We start from the raw sequence: 20,922 nt of genomic DNA, 5'->3' as shown, positions 1-20,922 counted from the left end.
CATGCAAGGAGAGCGAGGGAGAGAGAGAATCTCAAGCAGACTCTGCACTGAGCACAGAGCCCAAAGCAGGGCTTGATCTCATGACCTTAGGTCGTGACTTGAGCCAAAAACAAGAGTCAAACAGTTAACCTACTGAGCCATCCAGGTGCCCTCATCTTATTGTTTTTGGAGCAATTGTAAATGGTATTGATTACTTGATTTCTATTTCTGACTCTTCATTATTGATGTATTGATATATTGCTGAATTCATGTATCAGTTCTAGCAATTTTTTTGTTGGAGTCTTTTTGGTTTTCAACATAGTGTATCAAGTCATCTGTGAATAGTGAAAGTTTGACTCCTTTGCTGATTTGGATCCCTTTTATTCTTTTTTGTTATCTGATTATTGAGACTAGGACTTCCAATACTACGTTAAATAACAAAGGTGAGAGTGGACATCCCTATCTTGTTCTTGACTGTAGAGTAAACCTACCATGCCTATTGAAGATGATATTAGCTGTAGGTCTTTTATATATGACTTTTATGATGAGGAGGTATGTTCCATCTATCCCTACTTTGTTGAGTATTTTTACCAAGAATGATTTACTTTGTCAAATGCATGTTCTGCATCTATTGAGAGGATCATATGATACTAGAAATTTTAAAACAGTATAGGTGATAAATGTAGGGAATGTAGATTTGTGAGAGGGGGATGGTGTGACAGTTGTTTTATCTTTAGAGTGGAGAAAAGTTAATCTGATATATATCATTTAATATTCACTTTTTAAAGTTATGTGCACTTAGAAAGCTGTACTGTTGTTTATATTTATCCAAATATGTGATCTGTGATTTTCTAAATTTGTTCTAAGTTTACATTTACTTAGTAGTTATGACTTTTAGTGATTATGATTATCCATTTACCTCTCCTGTTTCTTGCCTCACAGATTTCCCAGATGGTTTACTCTTATTAAAAACCCTATTCATGCCTTTGAATTACATTCACTTTAATGCTTCTGACATTAGATCATATTATCTCTTTTTGCCTTTTTAATTGTTCTTGCCTCTTTTCCTTGTTACAAACTATCTTTGTATAGTTTAGGTTTTGTATAGACATGTTCATAGCTGTCTCTTTATAATAAGACATTGTATAGATTATTCAGCATCAATGCTACTCTATAGAGAATATATTGGAAGAATGTATTTGTTGTTACTCCATGCTGTATGTTGATATAATTACATTTTTTCCAATATTTTATTTTTAAGTGATATTTACAACTGATATGGGGTTCAGATTCACAACTGTGAGATCAAGAGTCACATGCTTTATAAATTGAGCCAGCCAGGAGCTCTGATATAATTAGCTTTTAAGAAAAATAATTTTGAAATGTTGTTAGCAGTACAACTATACTTTCATATTTATATACATTGCATTACTATATGCTATTTATTCAATGATATTTTAAATTATAATACTTTTATTGAGAAACGAATATTGGTAATAATAAAACATTATGAATAATTCTCTAACAGGATATACTTTCCAACACTTAGTAAAGATAAATAATACATTGCAGTGCCAAAGTTGGTAATATAATATTTCAGACTTTGGCATTAATTTTGAAACTGATTTTTCTCTACTCTCTATTAATAAGTATTCTAGCATTTTTCATGAAATAATACAAATTTCTTCCTTGCTGTTTTTGTTATTATTCTTTTTGTGACTGACAGAAATCTAGAGATTATCAAGAAAGATTGTATAAGTCATAAGAATATCCAGATGAAGACATTGTTTTCTAACATTTAATTTAGTGAGAGTTAAGTCATATTTATATTCTATAAGCACAGATTTAGAAGCAGTAACAAACATATCTTATTTTATTCATAGAAATAGTTTCTGGTGAAGATTAGAATGGTAAACTCTTAAATTATCCCAATGTTTCTTCCATTAAGTTGTGTGTACTCACACATTCATACAAATATTTTATCCCAGTTAATGTTAAGCTTTCAACAATTTTGTGCTTTGAGTCTACTGAGTAAATAGGTATCGCTTAGTTAAAAAATAACAAAATTCAGTTATCAATAACTTAATTCACTCAGCTCTCTTTCAGATATCAAAAACTATTTATTTTATTCTGTTTCAAAACAAAGTAAGCCCATCACATTTCATATCAATGCTGACTAAAGACACTAAAGACACTAGACACTAGACTCCTAGGTAAGAGACAAAGCAGTATTAGTCATATTAGAGCAGCATAAGCTTTATATTTGCACTATATTCCCTTGTCTCCTAAGTCACATAGGATGGATACAAAGTAGCACAAACAGATAATGTGCACACAGTGGGTTTATGTCATAAGTGAGGAACCTCAAGTTTAGGAAACACCCAAACTCAAATTTGCAAGCTCATCCTTTGCCGTTGAGGGATATATTATGTTTATCACCTTGGTTAGGAAAGAAACCTAATCTATCTGCCCTGTGCTCTTGGGGGTGGGGGTGGCGGTGGGAATGCTATTTCTAGCTTCCAAGGTTATTTGCTATATAAATGTGTGAAAAGTTATGAAGAAAAGCCTCAAGTGCCTCTTCACAAGATATAGACCGGGAGCTTATGTTCTCTAAACAAACAAACAACCAAAACCTACCCACTAGCTATTATAAGCTAAGTGAACCCAGAAAAGTTTGAGGTTTACACAATTAAACCATACGTTAATATCCCTATTTATTCAGCTCAGATAATTAGAATATAATAAGAACAAAAGAGTTAATTATTCTTTATCAAATCTATAGATAATCCTAACAACTGTTGTACAATAATTACTCTATTTTTCTTAGCAAATTAGAAGATGGAATAAATTATAGATAATTATTATCCAAGTTTTCATTTTACAAAAATGAAAGTTTATAAAATTTTTAAGAAAGTGTTAACATCATAATAGTCAAACTTTATATTGAGGTTTGTAAACTCACTTTAATATAATGATTTGATTAATAAAATAAGTAATTTTTATTTCAAATTTACAATTGAACAAGTAACTACTATTTGCATTTTAGTGTAACATATGACTTATGTTACACTACCTGGGAATTTATGTTACATACCTGGGAATTGAATAATAAAAGTCTGCTTGACATTACAATCAGTTTTACTAAATGTGAATGACTGTAGTACTAGACTCTTAGTTTATAAATCTACAAGTTTGGGGGATTTCTTTTTTTTTCCTTTTTTTATTATTATTTATTTTATAAATTTATTTTTTATTGGTGTTCAATTTGCCAACATACAGAATAACACCCAGTGCGCATCCCACATCCCCCCTCAGTACCCGTCACCCAGTCACCCCCACCCCCCACCCACCTCCCCTTCCACCACCCCTAGTTCGTTTCCCAGAGTTAGGAGGCTCTCATGTTCTGTCTCCCTTTCTGATATTTCCCACTCATTTTTTCTCTTTTCCCCTTTATTCCCTTTCACTATTTTTTATATTCCCCAAATGAATGAGACCATATAATGTTTGTCCTTCTCCGATTGACTTATTTCACTCAGCATAATACGCTCCAGTTCCATCCATGTCAAAGCAAACGGTGGGTATTTGTCGTTTCTAATGGCTAATATTCCATTGCATACATAAACCACATCTTCTTTATCCATTCATCTTTCAATGGACACTGAGGCTCCTTCCACAGTTTGGCTATTGTGGACATTGCTGCTATAAACATCGGGGTGCAAGTGTAGTTTGGGGGACTTCATCTCCAAACTACAATGCAAGAATAAATCCAAAAATCAGCCATCAGGGAAACCTATACTCTCAACCCATTTATTCTATTAAATGAGTCATCTCAGATTGTTTCTAGGTAAAAAAAAAAATGACTTTACACACTAAATATACCCGTTGAAAGTGTAAATAAAATAAAATATTATTTGAGAATTCACTTTTGTTGTAATTTTAGAAGATGCTTCAGAATATTTTTCATGCTTTCAATTTAACTTTTAAAATATCTTGCATAAATTAAAATAAAATTATTATCACACATTTGATGGACTTTGATTCTTTCAAAGACCTAAAATTGTTATATTTAATATGTCTAAAACATAACTTAGAAGGAATATCCAAAACATTGTTGACAAATAAATAATGTGAGGCAAATATAAAACTTTGTTTTAAGACACAATTTTGAAATACAATATGAGAATATAATCTTAAATTCTAACTAGTCAAAGTTCAAGAACATTCAAATGGTAAAAGGCTGTCATTTTCAGAGTTCTATAAGCTTATTTATTCTAAAAATATATTCTATTCTGTGACTATATAATTTGCTGGTCTTGGTGATGTTAATATAATCTATTATTTTAGATCCTAGTTACTGTGTTTATATGAAGTAAAGGTATTATAGTATATGTATACATATATTTTAAAATATAATGTTTTGTAAAGGAATTCTGAAAATTACTAATATAATCATAAAGAAACAAAATGCATGTTTGGCCTTATATCTTGAGGAAAGTCAAGTACACCTGTGAGATATTGAATTAGTTTCTAAGCTTAAAAAAAGAAATCTCAAACTTTTTTATACATTAAATTGTATTCCTTTATCTTTTCCTAGGTAAAATATTGCCCTTTCTCCCTATAGAAACTGAGAATATCTTTCAAGTGTCTGCTAGTGAAGGATGTATCTATGACTTTTTAGATTCCTCTGATTTCACTACTTTGACTTAATTTTATTTTCATTTGTCATTTCTAAAATATTGGCTCAATAGATACCTTTGTATTTATGGAAAAATTTGAGTAATATCCAATGTAATTACTTTGTTCTGCATTTAAATTATGTTTTTGAAATATGTGGAGGTTTACTATGTAAAATATTAATTCTATAGATGGTAACAATGATAATGATAAAAGCTGCTTTTTAATCTGTTATTTTTACTTTATTCGTAGGAAAAAAGAATAAAATATTTTTTCTATTTTATTTTTATTGAAATCTATCTGATGGCTTATAGCTTATATCTTTGTAAAATATATTTTGCATTTCCTGAAAAAAGGCATGTGGATGTATTATTACTAAGCTTTCTCAGCTTTATGTATAGTTTATCACACCTTTAATGTCAAAGTCACAGACCTACAAAATAAAATAGAAATAAATAAAAACAGGGTAAATGACTCCTATTAAATAAGTGTTCCCATTAGTTAGCTTTGGAACTTGTATAAACCTGGAGTAACATAAAATTTCATCTGACTAATATAGGAATACATTTCATGCACTACAACACGTGTGATTCCCAATGGGAAGCCCAGTTTTTTTCTTTTGGATAATGAATTAAATAAAATTTTAATTTAATAAGATGGATCTGAATTACTGACCTGGGATTTAAGGTGAGGCTAAAGTAGAAGGCATTTCTTTATGAGTATATATGTGTAAAATAGAATTAAGACCTACATGAAAGTGAAATGTGTTAAAATTTTCCTGAAAAGCAAGCAGTTCTATGCTTTAAATTTTTCTTTGTTTTATTATTTTATCTGCTCATTTTAAACAATACCTATGCAAACGGCAACAACTATGAATTATGTAAGAGAGGAAGGTGGAGAATGTAAGAGAGTAGGAAGCTGAAGAGTTACATCTAACCCATGTCATTTATTAAAATATGACTTAAATATACTATTTTCTTTTCATTCTCATTGCTTCAGCACTAATTAAGCTAATAATTACATCATGTTTGCTTTACTGCTAATATCTCATTTCCTTGATTCAAACTTTTGGCTCATACCTCTACTTTTACCTTTTTCTTTAATATATGTCACCTACCTGCTCAAACACCTTTAGCATATCCTAGTTATCAGACCCCATTCTCAATATATTATATATTAAATATATTTCATTCTTCTGTATGAGGGGACTTGGGACTATGCAATTTGCAAATTTTCTTTTTTTAAGGTTTTATTTACCTTATTTTAGATACATTAAGAGTGAGTTCTAGCTGAATAAGGGGCAGATGGTGAGGGAGACTGACAAGCAGACTCCATGCTGAGCATGAATCTTGTGCCAGGGCTTAATCTCCCGACTTAGAGATCATGACCTGAGGCAAAATCAAGGGTCAGATGCTTAACCAACTGAGTCAACAAGGCATCCCTGGAGAATCTATTTAGAATAGGAAGATAGGGTATGGCTGGGTGGCTCAGTCGGTTGGGCATCAATCTCTTGGATTGGGCTCAGGTGATGATCTGAGGGTCATGGGATTGAGCCTGAATTGGACTCCACACTCAATAGAGAGTCTGCTTGGGATTCTCTCTCTCCCTTCCCTCTGCCCCTCCTCCTGCTCAAGCTCTTCTCTCTCTCTCTCAAGTAAATAAATTTTTAAAAAAGAATAGGAAAATAGGGGCATTTTTACTGAAGTCAGTGGTAGAGAAAGGCAAATACAAGTGGACTAAAAACAAACCTGGAGGAAGTTAAGAATTAAAAAAAAAACATGGTTTCTATTCTTTTAAATGTCTAGTTTTTAATTTTCTCTGTCTTGCTATTCTAGGAATAATTTAAGAATAGGTCATCTGGATTTAAAGAAAGTGGTGTGAGAGGGGTTTATATTGATCCTATGGGGGTGGAGCATACTGTGCTGATCCTCAGAAGGACTTGTTTTATTGGAGATGCATCTGCAGGGCACAGAAGCTTGCTGTATATGGCTCCAGCCTCCACTGGGTGGTGTTGTTTTGCTCACACAAGTCTACTGAAGTCTACTGATCATAGAGTGTTGCAAATCTTTGGCTCTGGGGAAATAAGATCTAGCTTCCTTTTCTGTTTTAGATATCTTCTTAATATACCCACTACTATCAAGAGCAAGATTGCAACAGGATTTCCTAACAATCACATGGAAAATAAGTGTCGCAATCAAAATGACAAGAGATAAAAATTTACCCCAAAAGAAAGAAAAAGAATTAATGGCCAGTGATTCACTTAATATAGATACAAGTAAGATGTCTAAAGCAGATTTTAATAAAATAATAAGCATAAGGACACTAGTTGGGTGTGAGGAAATCATAGAAAACTGTAGAGAATCCCTAACTGCAGAGACAAAAGAACTAAAAACTATTCAGACTGAAATAAAAAAATTATAACCAAGATGCAAAATCAAATGGATACAATGGAAATGAAGATCGATGATGCAGAGGAGTAATCCAGTGTTATTAGAAGATAGGATTTTGGAAAATGATGAAGCTGAATAAAAGACAGGAGAAAAGTATTAGATTATGATTGTAGACTTAGGTAACTCAGTAACTCTTTCAAGTGCAATAATATTTATATTATATGACTCTCAAAAGAGGGAGAAAAAGAAAAAAAGGGGTAGAAGATTTATATGTGCAAATTATAGCTGAAAACTTCCCAATCCTAGGGAAGGAAAGAGACATCAAAATTCAAGAAGCACAGGCAACTCCCATTAAATTCAACAAAGCTGGCCATCACCAAGATCTTTCATAGTCAAATTCACAAAATAAAAGGACAGAGAAAGAATCCTGAAAGCAGAAAGGCAAAACAAAGTCCTTAAACTACAAGGGAAGTAAGTTCAGCTCACAGTAGACTTGTCCACAGAAACTTGGTAGGCCAGAAGAAAGTGGCATGATATATTCAACATGATGAATGGGGAAAATATGCAGCCAAGAATAATTTATTCAGCGAGGCTATCATTCACAACAGAAGGAGAGGTAGAGTCTCTCAGACAAATAAACTGAGCCCAGCAAGAAATTTTAAGAGGATCTTTGAGAGGGAATAAATAAGCATGCAAAGCAACAAAGATTACAAAGAACCAGGGAACATCACCAGAAACATCAAATTCACAGGTAACACATCAGCAATAAATATGTATCTTTCAATAATCACTCTGAATATAAATGGACTATGTGGTCCAAACAAAAGACATAGGGTATCAGAATAGATATTTTTAAAAAGATTCTTCTATATGTTGCTTACAAGAAAGACTAATTTTAGAACTAAAGACACTTGCAGATTGAAAGTGAGAGTATGGAGAAATATCTATTACACTAAAAGGCATCAAAAGAAAGCCAGGGTAGCCATATTTATATCAGACAAACTATATTTTAAAACAAAGTCTGGGAGGAGGGGCAAGATGGCGGAAGAGTAGGGTCCCCAAATCACCTGTCACCACCAAATTACCTAGATAACCTTCAAATCATCTTGAAAATCTACGAATTCGGCCTGAGATTTAAAGAGAGAACAGCTGAAACGCTACAGTGAGAAGAGTTCGTGCTTCTATCAAGGTAGGAAGATGGGGAAAAAGAAATAAAGAAACAAAAGGCATCCAAGAGGGAGGGGCCCCACGAGGAGCCGGGCTGAGGCCAGGGCGAGTGTCCGCAGGACAGGAGAGCCCCGGCTCAGAGAAGCAGGAGCTGCACCAACCTTCCCGGGTGGAGAGGCGCCCGCAGGGAGTTAGAGCAGGTCCCCAGGAGGGCGGGGATGCCCTCAGGCTCCCTGGGACACTAACAGACACTTGCACGCCCAGGAGAATGCACCGAGCTCCTGAAGGGCTGCAGCGCGCACACATTGACCCGGGAGCAGCTCGGAGGGGCTCCGGTGGCGGCTCTGCACGGAGGGGGCTGCGCGGCCGGGAGCACGAATCCAACAGCGCAGGCACCGGAGCAAAGGCTGCCAGGACACAGCCCAGGATCCGGCCTCCCCCTGGGACAGGCAGAGGCCGGGAGGGCCCAGGACAGCAAGGACGATCCTGCCCCGAGCTGAGCAGATCAGCGGCCCCGCCCCGGAGCCTCCAGGCCCTGCAGACCAAGAGCTCATTCATTACTGTGGGAGCTGAATCCAGGTTTCCAGAGCTGGCCGCCGCCACTGTGGTTGTTCCTCCTGGGGCCTCACGGGGTAAACAACCCCCAATGAGCCCTGCACCAGGCAGGGGGCAGAGCAGCTCCCCGAAGGGCTAACACCTGAAAATCAGCACAACAGGCCCCTCCACCAGAAGACCAGCTAGACGGACAAGTTCCAGGGGAAGTCATGGGACTTAAAGTATACAGAATCAGAAGATACTCCCCCGTGTTTTTTTTTTCTTTTTGATTTCTGATTGCTTCCCCCACACTTTTTTTCCCCTTTCTTTCTTTTTCTTTCTATTTTTCTTCTCTTTTTTCCTTTTCTTCCTTTTTCTTTTTCTCCTTTCTTTCCTTCTTTCTCTCCTCTCTTTTTCTCCTTTTCCCAATACAACTTGTTTTTGACCACTCTGCACTGAGCAAAATGACTAGAAGGAAAACCTCACCTCAAAAGAAAGAATCAGAAACAGTTCTCTCTCCCACAGAGTTACAAAATCTGGATTACAATTCAATGTCAGAAATCCAATTCAGAAGCACTATTATACAGCTACTGGTGGCTCTAGAAAAAAGCATAAAGGACTCAAGAGACTTCATGACTGCAGAATTTACATCCAATCAGCCAGAAATTAAAAATCAATTGAATGAGATGCAATCCTAACTAGAAGTCCTAACGAAGAGGGTTAACAAGGTGGAAGAATGAGTGAGGGACATAGAAGACAAGTTGATGGCAAAGAGGGAAACTGAGGAAAAAAGAGACAAACAATTAAAAGAACATGAAGATAGATTAAGGGAAATAAACGACAGCCTGACGAAGAAAAACCTACATTTAATTGAGGTTCCAGAGGGCACCGAAAGGGCCAGAGGGTCAGAATATGTATTTGAACAAATTCTAGCTGAAAACTTTCCTAATCTGGGAAGGGAAACAGGCATTCAGATCCAGGAAATAGAGAGATCACCCCCTAAAATCAATAAAAACCGTTCAACACCTCAACATTTAATAGTTAAGCTTGCAAATTCCAAAGATACAGAGAAGATCCTTAAAGCAGCAAGAGACAAGATATCCCTGACTTTTATGGGGAGGAATATTAGGGTAACAGCAGATCTCTCCACAGAGACCTGTCAGGCCAGAAAGGGCTGGCAGGATATATTCAGGGTCCTAAATGAGAAGAACATGCAACCAAGAATACTTTATCCAGCAAGGCTCTCATTCAAAATGGAAGGAGAGATAAAGAGCTTCCAAGACAGGCAGGAACTGAAAGAATATGTGACCTCCAAACAAGCTCTGCAAGAAATTTTAAAGGGGACTCTTAAAATAACCCTTGAAGAAGAACTCCAGTGGAATAATCCACAAAAACAAGGACAGAAGAGATATCATGATGACACTAAACTCATATCTATCAATAGTAACTCTCAACATGAACGGGCTTAATGACCCCATCAAAAGGCACAGGGTTTCAGACTGGATAAAAAAGCAGGACCCATCTATTTGCTGTCTACAAGAGACTCATTTTAGACAGAAGGACACTTAAGGCTGAAAATAAAAGGTTGGAGAACCATTTACCATTCAAATGGTTCTCAAAAGAAAGCAGGGGTAGCCATCCATATATCAGGTAAACTAAAATTTACGCCGAAGACTGTAGTGAGAGATGAAGAGGGACACTATCTCATACTTCAAGGATCTATCCAACAAGAGGACTTAACAATCCTCAATATATGTGCCCCGAATGTGGGAGCTGCCAAATATTTAAACCAATTAATAACCAAAGTGAAGAAATACTTAGATAATAATACACTTATACTTGGTGACTTCAATCTAGCTTTTTCTACACTCAACAGGTCTTCTAATCACAACATCTCCAAAGAAATTAGAGCATTAAATGATACACTGGACCAGATGGATTTCACAGATATCTACAGAACTTTACATCCAAACTCAACTGAATACACATTCTTCTCAAGTGCACATGGAACTTTCTCCAGAATAGACCACATACTGGGTCACAAATCGGGTCTGAACCGAAACCAAAAGACTGGGATTGTCCCCTGCATATTCTCAGACCATAATGCCTTGTAATTAGAACTAAATCACAACAAGAAGTTTGGAAGGACCTCAAACACGTGGAGGTTAAGGACCATCCTGCTAAAAGATGAAAGGGTCAACCAGGAAATTAAGGAAGAATTAGAAAGCTTCATGGAAACTAATGAGAATGAAGATACAACCGTACAAAATCTTTGGGATGCAGCAAAAGCAGTCCAGAGGGGGAAATACATCGCAATACAAGAATCCATTCAAATATTGGAAAGAACTCAAATACAAAAGCTAACCTTACACCTGAAGGAGCTAGAGAAAATAAAGCAAATAGTTCCTACACCCAGGAGAAGAAGAGAGTTAATAAAGATTCAAGCAGAACTCAACGAAATCGAAACCAGAATTGTGGAACAGATCAACAGAACCAGGAGTTGGTTCTTTGAAAGAATTAATAAGATAGATAAACCATTAGCCAACCTTATTAAAAAGAAGAGAGAGAAGACTCAAATTAATGAAATCATGAATGAGAAAGGAGAGATCACTACCAACACCAAGGAAATACAAACGATTTTAAAAACATATTATGAACAGCTATACGCCAATAAATTAGGCAATCTAGAAGAAATGGACACATTCCTGGAAAGCCACAAACTACCAAAACTGAAACTGGAAGAAATAGAAAACCTGAACAGGCCAATAACCAGGGAGGAAATTGAAGCAGTCAACAAAAACCTCCCAAGACACAAGAGTCCAGGGCCAGATGGCTTCCCAGGCGAATTTTATCAAACGTTGAAAGAAGAAACCATACCTATTCTACTAAAGCTGTTTGGAAAGATAGAAAGAGATGGAGTACTTCCAAATTCGTTCTATGAGGCCAGCATCATCTTAATTCCAAAACCAGACAAAGACCCCACCAAAAGGAGAATTACAGACCAATATCCCTGATGAACATGGATGCAAAAATTCTCAACAAGATACTAGCCAATAGGATCCAATAGTATATTAAGAAAATTATTCACCATGACCAAGTAGGATTTATCCCTGGGACGCAAGACTGGTTCAACACTCGTAAACCAGTCAATGTGATTCATCATATCAGCAAGAGAAAAAACAAGAACCATATGATCCTCTCATTAGATGCAGAGAAAGCATTTGACAAAATACAGCTTCCATTCCTGATCAAAACTCTTCAGAAGGTAGGGATAGAGGGACATTCCTTGACATCTGAAAAGCCATCCACGAAAAGCCCATAGCAAATATCATTCTCAATGGGGAAGCACTGGGAGCCTTTCTCCTAAGATCAGGAACAAGACAGGGATGTCCACTCTCATCACCGATATTCCACATAGTACTGGAAGTCCTAGCCTCAGCAATCAGACAACAAAAAAGACATTAAAGGCATTCAAATTGGCAAAGAAGAAGTCAAACCCTCCCTCTTCGCCGATGACATGATACTCTACATAGAAAACCCAAAAGCCTCCACCCCAAGATTGCTAGAACTCATACAGCAATTTGGTAGTGTGGCAGGATACAAAATCAATGCCCAGAAGTCAGTGGTATTTCTATACACTAACAATGAGACTGAAGAAAGAGAAATTAAGGAGTCAATCCCATTGATAATTGCACCCAAAAGCAGAAGATACCTAGGAATAAACCTAACCAAAGAGGTAAAGGATCTATACCCTAAAAACTATAGAACACTTCTGAAAGAAATTGAGGAAGACACAAAGAGATGGAAAAATATCCCATGCTCATGGATTGGCAGAATTAATATTGTGAAAATGTCAGTGTTACCCAAGGCAATTTACACGTTTAATGCAATCCTTATCAAAATACCATGGGCTTTCTTCAGAGAGTTGGAACAAATTATTTTAAGATTTGTGTAGAATCAGAAAAGACCCCGAATAGCCAGGGGAAGTTTAAAAAAGAAAACCATAGCTGGGGGCATCACAATGCCAGATTTCAGGTTGTACTACAAAGCTGTGGTCATCAAGACAGTGTGGTACTGGCTCAAAAACTGACACATAGATCAATGGAACAGAATAGAGAACCCAGAAGTGGATCCTGAACTTTATGGTCAACTAATATTCGATAAAGGAGGAAAGACTATCCATTGGACAAAAGACAGTCTGTTCAATAAATGATGCTGGGAAAATTGGACATCCACATGCAGAAGAATGAAACTAGACCACTGTCTTTCACCATACACAAAGATAAACTCAAAATGGATGAAAGATCTAAATGTGAGACAAGATTCCATCAAAATTCTAGAGGAGAACACAGGCAACACCCTTTTTGAACTCGGCCACAGTAACTTCTTGCAAGATACATCCATGATGGCAAAAGAAACAGAAGCAAAAATGACCTATTGGGATTTCATCAAGATAAGAAGTTTTTGCACAGCAAAGGATACAGTCAACAAAACTAAAAGACAATGTACAGAACGGGAGAATATATTTGCAAATGACGTATCAGATAAAAGGCTAGTTTCCAAGATCTATAAAGAACTTCTTAAACTCAACACCAAAGAAACAAACAATCCAATCATGAAATGGGCAAAAGACATGAAGAGAAGTCTCACAGAGGAAGACATAGACATGGCCATCATGCACATGAGAAAATGCTCTGCATCACTTGCCATCAAGGAAATACAAATCAAAACCACAATGTGATACCACCTCACACCAGTGAGAATGGGGAACATTAACAAGGCAGGAAACCACAAATGTTGGAGAGGATGTGGAGAAAAGGGAACCCTCTTACACTGTTGGTGGGAATGTGAACTGGTGCAGCCACTCTGGAAAACTGTGTGGAGGTTCCTCAAAGAGTTAAGAATAGACCTGCCCTACGACCCAGCAATTGCACTGTTGGGGATTTACCCCAAAGTTTCAGATGCAATGAAATGCCGGGACACCTGCACCCCGATGTTTCTAGCAGCAATGTCCACAATAGCCAAACTGTGGAAGGAGCCTCGGTGTCCATCGAAAGATGAATGGATAAGGAAGATGTGGTTTATATATACAATGGAATATTACTCACCCATTAGAAATGACAAATACCCACCATTTGCTTCAACATGGATGGAACTGAAAGGTATATGCTGAGTGAGGTAAGTCAATCGGAGAAGGACAAACAGCGTATGTTCTCATGTATTTGGGGAATATAAATAATAGTGAAAGAGAATATAAGGGAAGGGAGAAAAAATGTGTGGGAAATATCAGAAAGGGAGACAGAACATAAAGACTCCTAACTCTGGGAAACGAACTAGGGGAGGTGGAAGGGGAGGAGGGTGGGGGGTGGGGGTGAATGGGTGACGGGCACTGAGGGGGGCACTTGACGGGATGAGCACTGGGTGTTATTTTTTTTTATTTTATTTATTTATGATAGTCATACAGAGAGAGAGAGAGAGAGTGAGAGAGAGGCAGAGACACAGGCAGAGGGAGAAGCAGGCTCCATGCACCGGGAGCCCGAAGTGGGATTCGATCCCGGGTCTCCAGGAACGCACCCTGGGCCATAGGCAGGCGCCAAACCGCTGCACCACCCAGGGATCCCTGTTATTTTGTATGTTGGTAAATTGAACACCAATAAAAAATTAATTTATTAAAAAAATTAAAAAAAATAAAGTCTGTAACAAGAGCTGAAGAAGGGCACTGCATCATAATTAAGAAGTCTACAAAAAAAAGTCTACCCATCAGGAACATCTAATAATCATAAATATTTATGCCCCCAACTTGGGAGCACAGAAAGTTAGAAGTCAAATAATAACAAAGTTAAAGAAACTCATTGATATTAATACAATAATGGTAGGGGACTTTAAAACTCCATTTACAGCCAAGGACAGTTTATCAAAACAGAAAATCAACAAGGAAACAATGGTTTTGAAAGACCAACTGGACAAAGATGGACATAACAGATATAATAAGAATATTTAGTCCTAAAGTAGCAGAAAGAAATTATTTTTGAGTGCATGTAGAACATTCTCCAGAAGAGATCACATCCTGGGTCACAAATCAGGCCCCAACTCATACAAAAATAATTGAGACCATATGATGCATATTTTCATACAATAATGCTATGAAATTTGAGGTTAACCAAAAGAAAAATAATTGAAAGACCACAAATATGTGGAGGTTGAAGAACATCAGAAAATTAAAGATGAGATAAAAAATACATGGATGTAAATGAAAATGAAAACAGAACAGTCCAAGACCTTAGGGATGCAGCAAAGTAGGCCATAAGAGTGAAGTACAGCTATACAGAACTACCTCAAGAAGCAAGAAAAATCTCAAATACAGAGCCTAACCATGCACCTAAACAAGCTAGAAAGGGAAAAGCATATAAAGCCTAAAACCAGCAGTAGAAGAAAAATAATACATTTTAAAGAAGAAATGAGTGATATAGACACATAAAAACTGTATAATATATCAACAAAACAGAGTTGATTCCTTGAAAGACTTAATAAAATTGAAAAACCCTTACCCAGACATATCAAAAAGAAAGGATAGAGGATCAAAGAAGTAAAATCACAAATGAAGGAGGAGAAATCACAAACAATACCACAGAAATACAAGCAATTATGAGAGAATGTTATGAAAAATTATATGTCAACAAACTGGGCAAACTGGAGGGAATGGATAAATTCCTAGAAACATACAAACTACCAAACCTGGAACAGGAAGAAATAGATGAGTTGAACAAATGCAAAATTGGCAAGGGAATTTAATTGGTAATTAAAAATATCTGAATAAACAAAAGTCCGGGACTGGATGGTTTCCCAGGGGAATTATAACACATATTTAAAGAGATAATACCTATTCTTCTCAAAGGGTCCCAAAGCATAGAAATAGAAGGAAAATTTCTAAACTCATTCTTTTAAGTCAGCAATTTCTTGATTCCAAAATCAAAGACCAGACTTATAAAAATCATAAGCGAATATCCCTGAACATAGATACAAAGATTCTCAACAAGATACTAGCAAATAGAATTCAACATTTAAAGATTTATTCACCATGATCAAGTAGGATGCACTCCTTGCCTGGAGGGGTGGTTCAGATTTGCACATCAATCAACATATTATACAAGATTAATAAAAGAAAGGATAAGAACTATATGATGATTCAAAACCAAGTGTATCCCCATTTGGTCCACCCATGAGATTATATTCTCTCTTTTGCACCATTTCCCTCCCTACCCACCCCTGATTTCTTAAAATTTGTTTTTCTTTTATTTTCTGATCCCTGAAGTGTTTGGAATTGTCTAGGGTGTATTATGCTTGGGTCATGGTTGATATTTTCAACTCTACTCACACATACAGCTATTCTGTACTAAACAAAATGACTAGAACAAGGAAACCACCACAAAAGAAAGAGATAATAGTCTCTGTCACAGATTTAATGAATGTGGATTTAAGTAAGATATCAGAGGTAGAATTCAGGATTACAATTATAAAATTACTAGTAGGACTTGAAAACAACAAGAAAGACTCTACAGAATCTCATACTGCAGAAATGAGATCTACTCAGGATGAAGTTAAAAAGTATTCTATCTGAGAAGCAGTCTAAATTGGATGCTCTAACAGCTAGAGTAAATGAGGCAGAAGAGAGTAACATAGAAGACAAGTTGATGGAAAAGAAGGAAGCTAAGGAAAAGAGAGAAAAATGGCTAAAAGCATATGAGGAGAGACTCTGAGAATCAAGTAGTAGTTTGAAAAAGAATAGCATCCATATTACTGGGATTCCATAGGGCATGAAGAGAGAGGGAGGACAAGAAGGTATGTTTAAACAAATCATAGCTGAGAAATTACCTAATCTGGAGAAGGAAACAGGCATTCATAACCAAGAGATAGAGAAAACCTTGCTCCAAAATCAGCAAACACTGATCAACATGCCAACATATAAGAATGAAGCTTGCAAATTTCAGAGATAAAGAGAAAATCCTAATAGTAGCTTAAGACAAGAGATTCCTAAATTATATGGGGAGAAATATCAGATTAACAGTCAATTTATCCATAGATACCTGGCAGGACAGAAAGGGCTGGCATGAGATATCCAGGGTACAAATTGGCAAAAACATGTAGACAAGAATACTTTATCCAGTAAGGATGTCATTCAGAATAGGAGAGATAAAGAGCTTCTGGGATAGAAACTAAAAGAATATTTGACCACTAAATAAGCACTGCAAGAAATATTAAGGGAGATTCTGTGAGCGAAAAGGGATCCCAAAGAAACAGAGACAATCTGCAGAAACAGGGACTGCACAGGTAATAAAATGACACTGAATTAATAACTTTCAATAGTTACTCTGAACGTGAATGGGATAAATGCTCCAGTCAAAAGACACGGGTTTCAGACTGGATAAAAAAGCAAGATCCATCTTATATCTACAGGAGACTCATTTTAGATCAAAGGACACCTTCAAACTGAAAATGAGGGGATGGAGAACAGTTTACCAGGCAAGTGTACCTCAGAAGAAAGCTGAGGTGCCAATCCTCATATAAGATAAATTAGACTTTAAAACAAGACTGTACTAAGAGTGGAAGAGGGACAATATATCATACTTAAAGGGCCTATCCAAAAAGACCACCTAACAATTATAATTCCAATCCATAAGCATGGGACTATTTTCCTTATTTCTTTGTGTGCTTTTCAATTTCTTTTGTCAGTATTCTATAGTTTGCAGAATACAGATCATTTACATCTTTGTTTATGTTAATTCTTATGTATCGTACTGTTTTTGGTGCTTAACATAAAGACGTAAAAGATCTGTAATTCCTTGATTTCTCTTTCTGTTGCTTCCACTATTGGTGTATAGAAATTAAACAGATTTATTTTACATTCAGACTGAACTATAGTGAACAAACTGAGAGTTGCTGGAGGTGAGGTTCAGGGGGGATGTTTTAAATGGGTGATGGGTATTAAGGAGGGTGATCACTTTTTGTGATGAGCACTGTGTGTTACATGTATGTGATGAGTCACTAAATCCTACACTTGAAACTAAATTGCACTGTGTTAACTAACTGAAAGTTAAATAAAAGCTTGGAAGAAAAATTAAAAAATAATGTTCTTAACATTTATTTATTTTTATTTTTTAACTCTTCCTAACTTTCAAATTTAGACATTACTTAAGACTGATTTCCCAATCCTCTAGTCTATTTTTCTTACTCTCTTCTTCAGTGTCTTCAACATACTCCCCAAATTTCAAGGAGTGTGTCCTTGTTGAGTGTCACAATTTGATTTGTTCAAGACTTTCAGAGAATCTATCAATATATCTCAACATGAGCAGAGTTATAATCAAGGTAAGGTAATAAAGTCTAGATTTAAAAGGATGTGTAAAATAACCAAGTTGAACTCACCACCAAATTTGAGGTTAATATGACTACTTCTCAGTAACGCTGAGAACCAGCAATTTTATGGAGATTGAAGTTACTGGTGGTCATCTAGATCTTGTCAGGTGCACCCTGAAAACAAATCAAGATATTTTCATAAAACAGAGGGAGGCTTTCCAGCTTCTGTCTCTTCTATCTCCATGTAAAGCACCTTTTCTGCTTTGTTCCTTGATAGGGTCTGCCACTTGTATATCCCAGGCTATGAGATTCATTGTATGCTTCCACATTCTATACTGGCATTTTATGTAATATATATCCATTGCATAGACTCATGGCTATCACAGATATTTATGCCATTAAACTATCTTAAAATGGGTTTGTCAAGAGAATATAAGTTATATATAAAGTCTAGTTGTCCTCTGCAAAGGAGTTACATCAGAAATTTATGTACTTAAGGCCCCTATTGTTTATTTAAAAAATAAATCCTTATTGATATTGCACATGAAACAAATGGGGTATTCTATTTAACATCTTAATCTTTATTTATGTGATAGATATAGCCAAGAGTTGTATGCCTTCTTATTTTACCATTTACAAATAACTTAGACAAATATATATTCCTTTAATCAATATAATAATATAGTCTTATAATCTCTATTCCTGTATTTTGTTCCTTATGTTGGATTTTTTTACTCACCTAGAGCATTTCTATATAATTCATGTTAATAGATCTATATTTATTGAAAGCACAATTTCAGTTTCTTATAATACCAAATTTGTTATATTTTACAAACATAAATATACAAAGAAAATATATAGGTTATATTTTACAAAGATGAATACCAAAACTGTTATATTTTACAAAGATAAATGTGATGCAGGGCCTGGGAGGCTCTGTTGTTTGAGTGTCTGCCTTCAGCTTAGGTCATGATCTCACAGCCCTGGAATGGAACCCCACATCAGGCTCCCTGCTCAGTGGGGAGTCTGTTTCTCCTTATGCCCCTCTTCCCCTCATGCACACACACACTCTCTCTCAAATAAATAAATAAATAAATAAATAAATAAATAAATAAATAAATAAAATCTTTTTTAAAAATACAAAGATAAGTGTAAATGTGCATAATAGCTTTTAGAACTGTAATTTTTCAAACTACTTAAGACACATCTGGAATTGGTAACTGGGTACTTGAGGAGCTACAATATCATGTCTCTATCTTTATAAAAGTTAACTTTGTAAAAAAAATACTATAAAAGAAAAACTCTAACTAAATACCAGGGTTGGTATTTCCAATTATTCTCTCGTCTGCTTCATATTTTTACATGTAAAGCTGTTGAAGTAAAAAATATACTTATATGGAGTATGAAATGAACATGGCTATTTTGAACCTTTCTATATAAGATTCAGTTAGCCTCCAAACTGAGGGGCATGTGTTTACATTCTAGTCAAACTGTGTCATCCAATGCCCACATGCTCTGGAAAGGATGTTTTGTTTTCCTCCTACCAAATATTTAAACAATTTACACCAAATTGCCTGAATCATTCATGAGCTCTGTCAAAACTGCTTTACATAAATTGAACATCTCACCTTTCCCTTTTGACAAAATCTTCAAACTACATTACCTTATATAAAAGGTCCTCATTTAACATTTGCCTTCTTTATATGCCCCATGCACTTAGGAGCATCAGGAAAACCCCTATGCCCCACTTACTTCATTTGACGGGCTTTAACTTTTCTTGCCCAACCAAGTCATTAATTTTACTTTTAAAATACATACATATATTTTAACATTTTATTTTTAAGTAATCTCTACAACCACCATGGTACTTGAACTCATAACCTCAAGATGAATCACACATTCTACCTACTAGGCCTACTAGGTGCCCCGAATTTTACTTTTAAAATATTTTTGTAACTAAAAGAGTTAATGAAAAAAGGTAGTTTTCTTCATTTTAGGTATATTCACAGAATCATATTGAAAACATATTGAAAGTTTGACCCAAAGAACAGATTTCAAGGTAGCATCTTTAACAAAAAATAACAGTTCAATCAACAAGTTATTTTCAAAATAATTGCTAAGCATTATAAAAATAACATATAGACTAAGAACTACTTATTAAGATCCTGTATATTTTTATTTTCACTTTCAACATACACTTTATCTCCACTCTCAGTAGAACAATTCTCTCCAAACAATGTGCTCCACTAAGCCTAGCCTGCTCTCTTCCTTTTTCTCTACCCTCTATCTTTCCATTTATACCATTTTCACAGTTCTTTTGACTCTGCATCACAATATCTACAGAACGTGGCAACCTAGCAACCAAACAGAACCCACTGTAGAGGGTGGAAGGAGGAAAGAACTGAAATGGTAAACTTAGAATTGTTTTCAGATAGCAAGAAAAGAATAAAGGCTGGAAATACCCAAGTTTATCATTCTGCCTCATCACATATAACAACCTAATTATATACTATTCCTCAAATTGAAATATTGTGAAGATAGTATTTCCAGATAAAGTACTGGGCACTCAGTAAAATTTGAATTTCTGATAAACAATAAATATGTTTCTAGAATAAGTGTACCAAATCCAGTCAAATGTTTTGAGACATACATGTACTAAAAATATTTTATTTAATTGGAATTCAATTAACCAACATATAGCATAACACCCACTGCTCATCCCATCAAGTGCTGCCCTCAGTGCCTGTCACTCAGTCACTCCCACCCCCTGCCCACCTCCCTTTCCACCACCCGTTGCTCCTTTCCTAGAGTTAGATGTCTCTCATGT

The 20,922-nt window shown here is 35.8% G+C and overlaps 1 long non-coding RNA gene across 1 annotated transcript; it reads right to left on the bottom strand.

The window, feature by feature from the left end:
* Window positions 1-3,593: 3,593 nt before the first annotated feature.
* Window positions 3,594-20,392, bottom strand: LOC102151481. Its single transcript, XR_005385974.1, has 3 exons — window positions 20,292-20,392; window positions 18,165-18,269; window positions 3,594-3,726 (listed from the first exon to the last, which is right to left on the bottom strand). It is a non-coding gene; the product is annotated as an uncharacterized LOC102151481 (long non-coding RNA).
* Window positions 20,393-20,922: the final 530 nt, after the last annotated feature.

The sequence above is a fragment of the Canis lupus genome, chromosome X (genome assembly GCF_011100685.1).
Source record: "Canis lupus familiaris isolate Mischka breed German Shepherd chromosome X, alternate assembly UU_Cfam_GSD_1.0, whole genome shotgun sequence".
Taxonomy (NCBI): Eukaryota; Metazoa; Chordata; class Mammalia; order Carnivora; family Canidae; genus Canis; species Canis lupus.
Note: the sequence above shows the minus strand (reverse complement) of the source record. Positions and strands in the feature narration are given on the sequence as shown.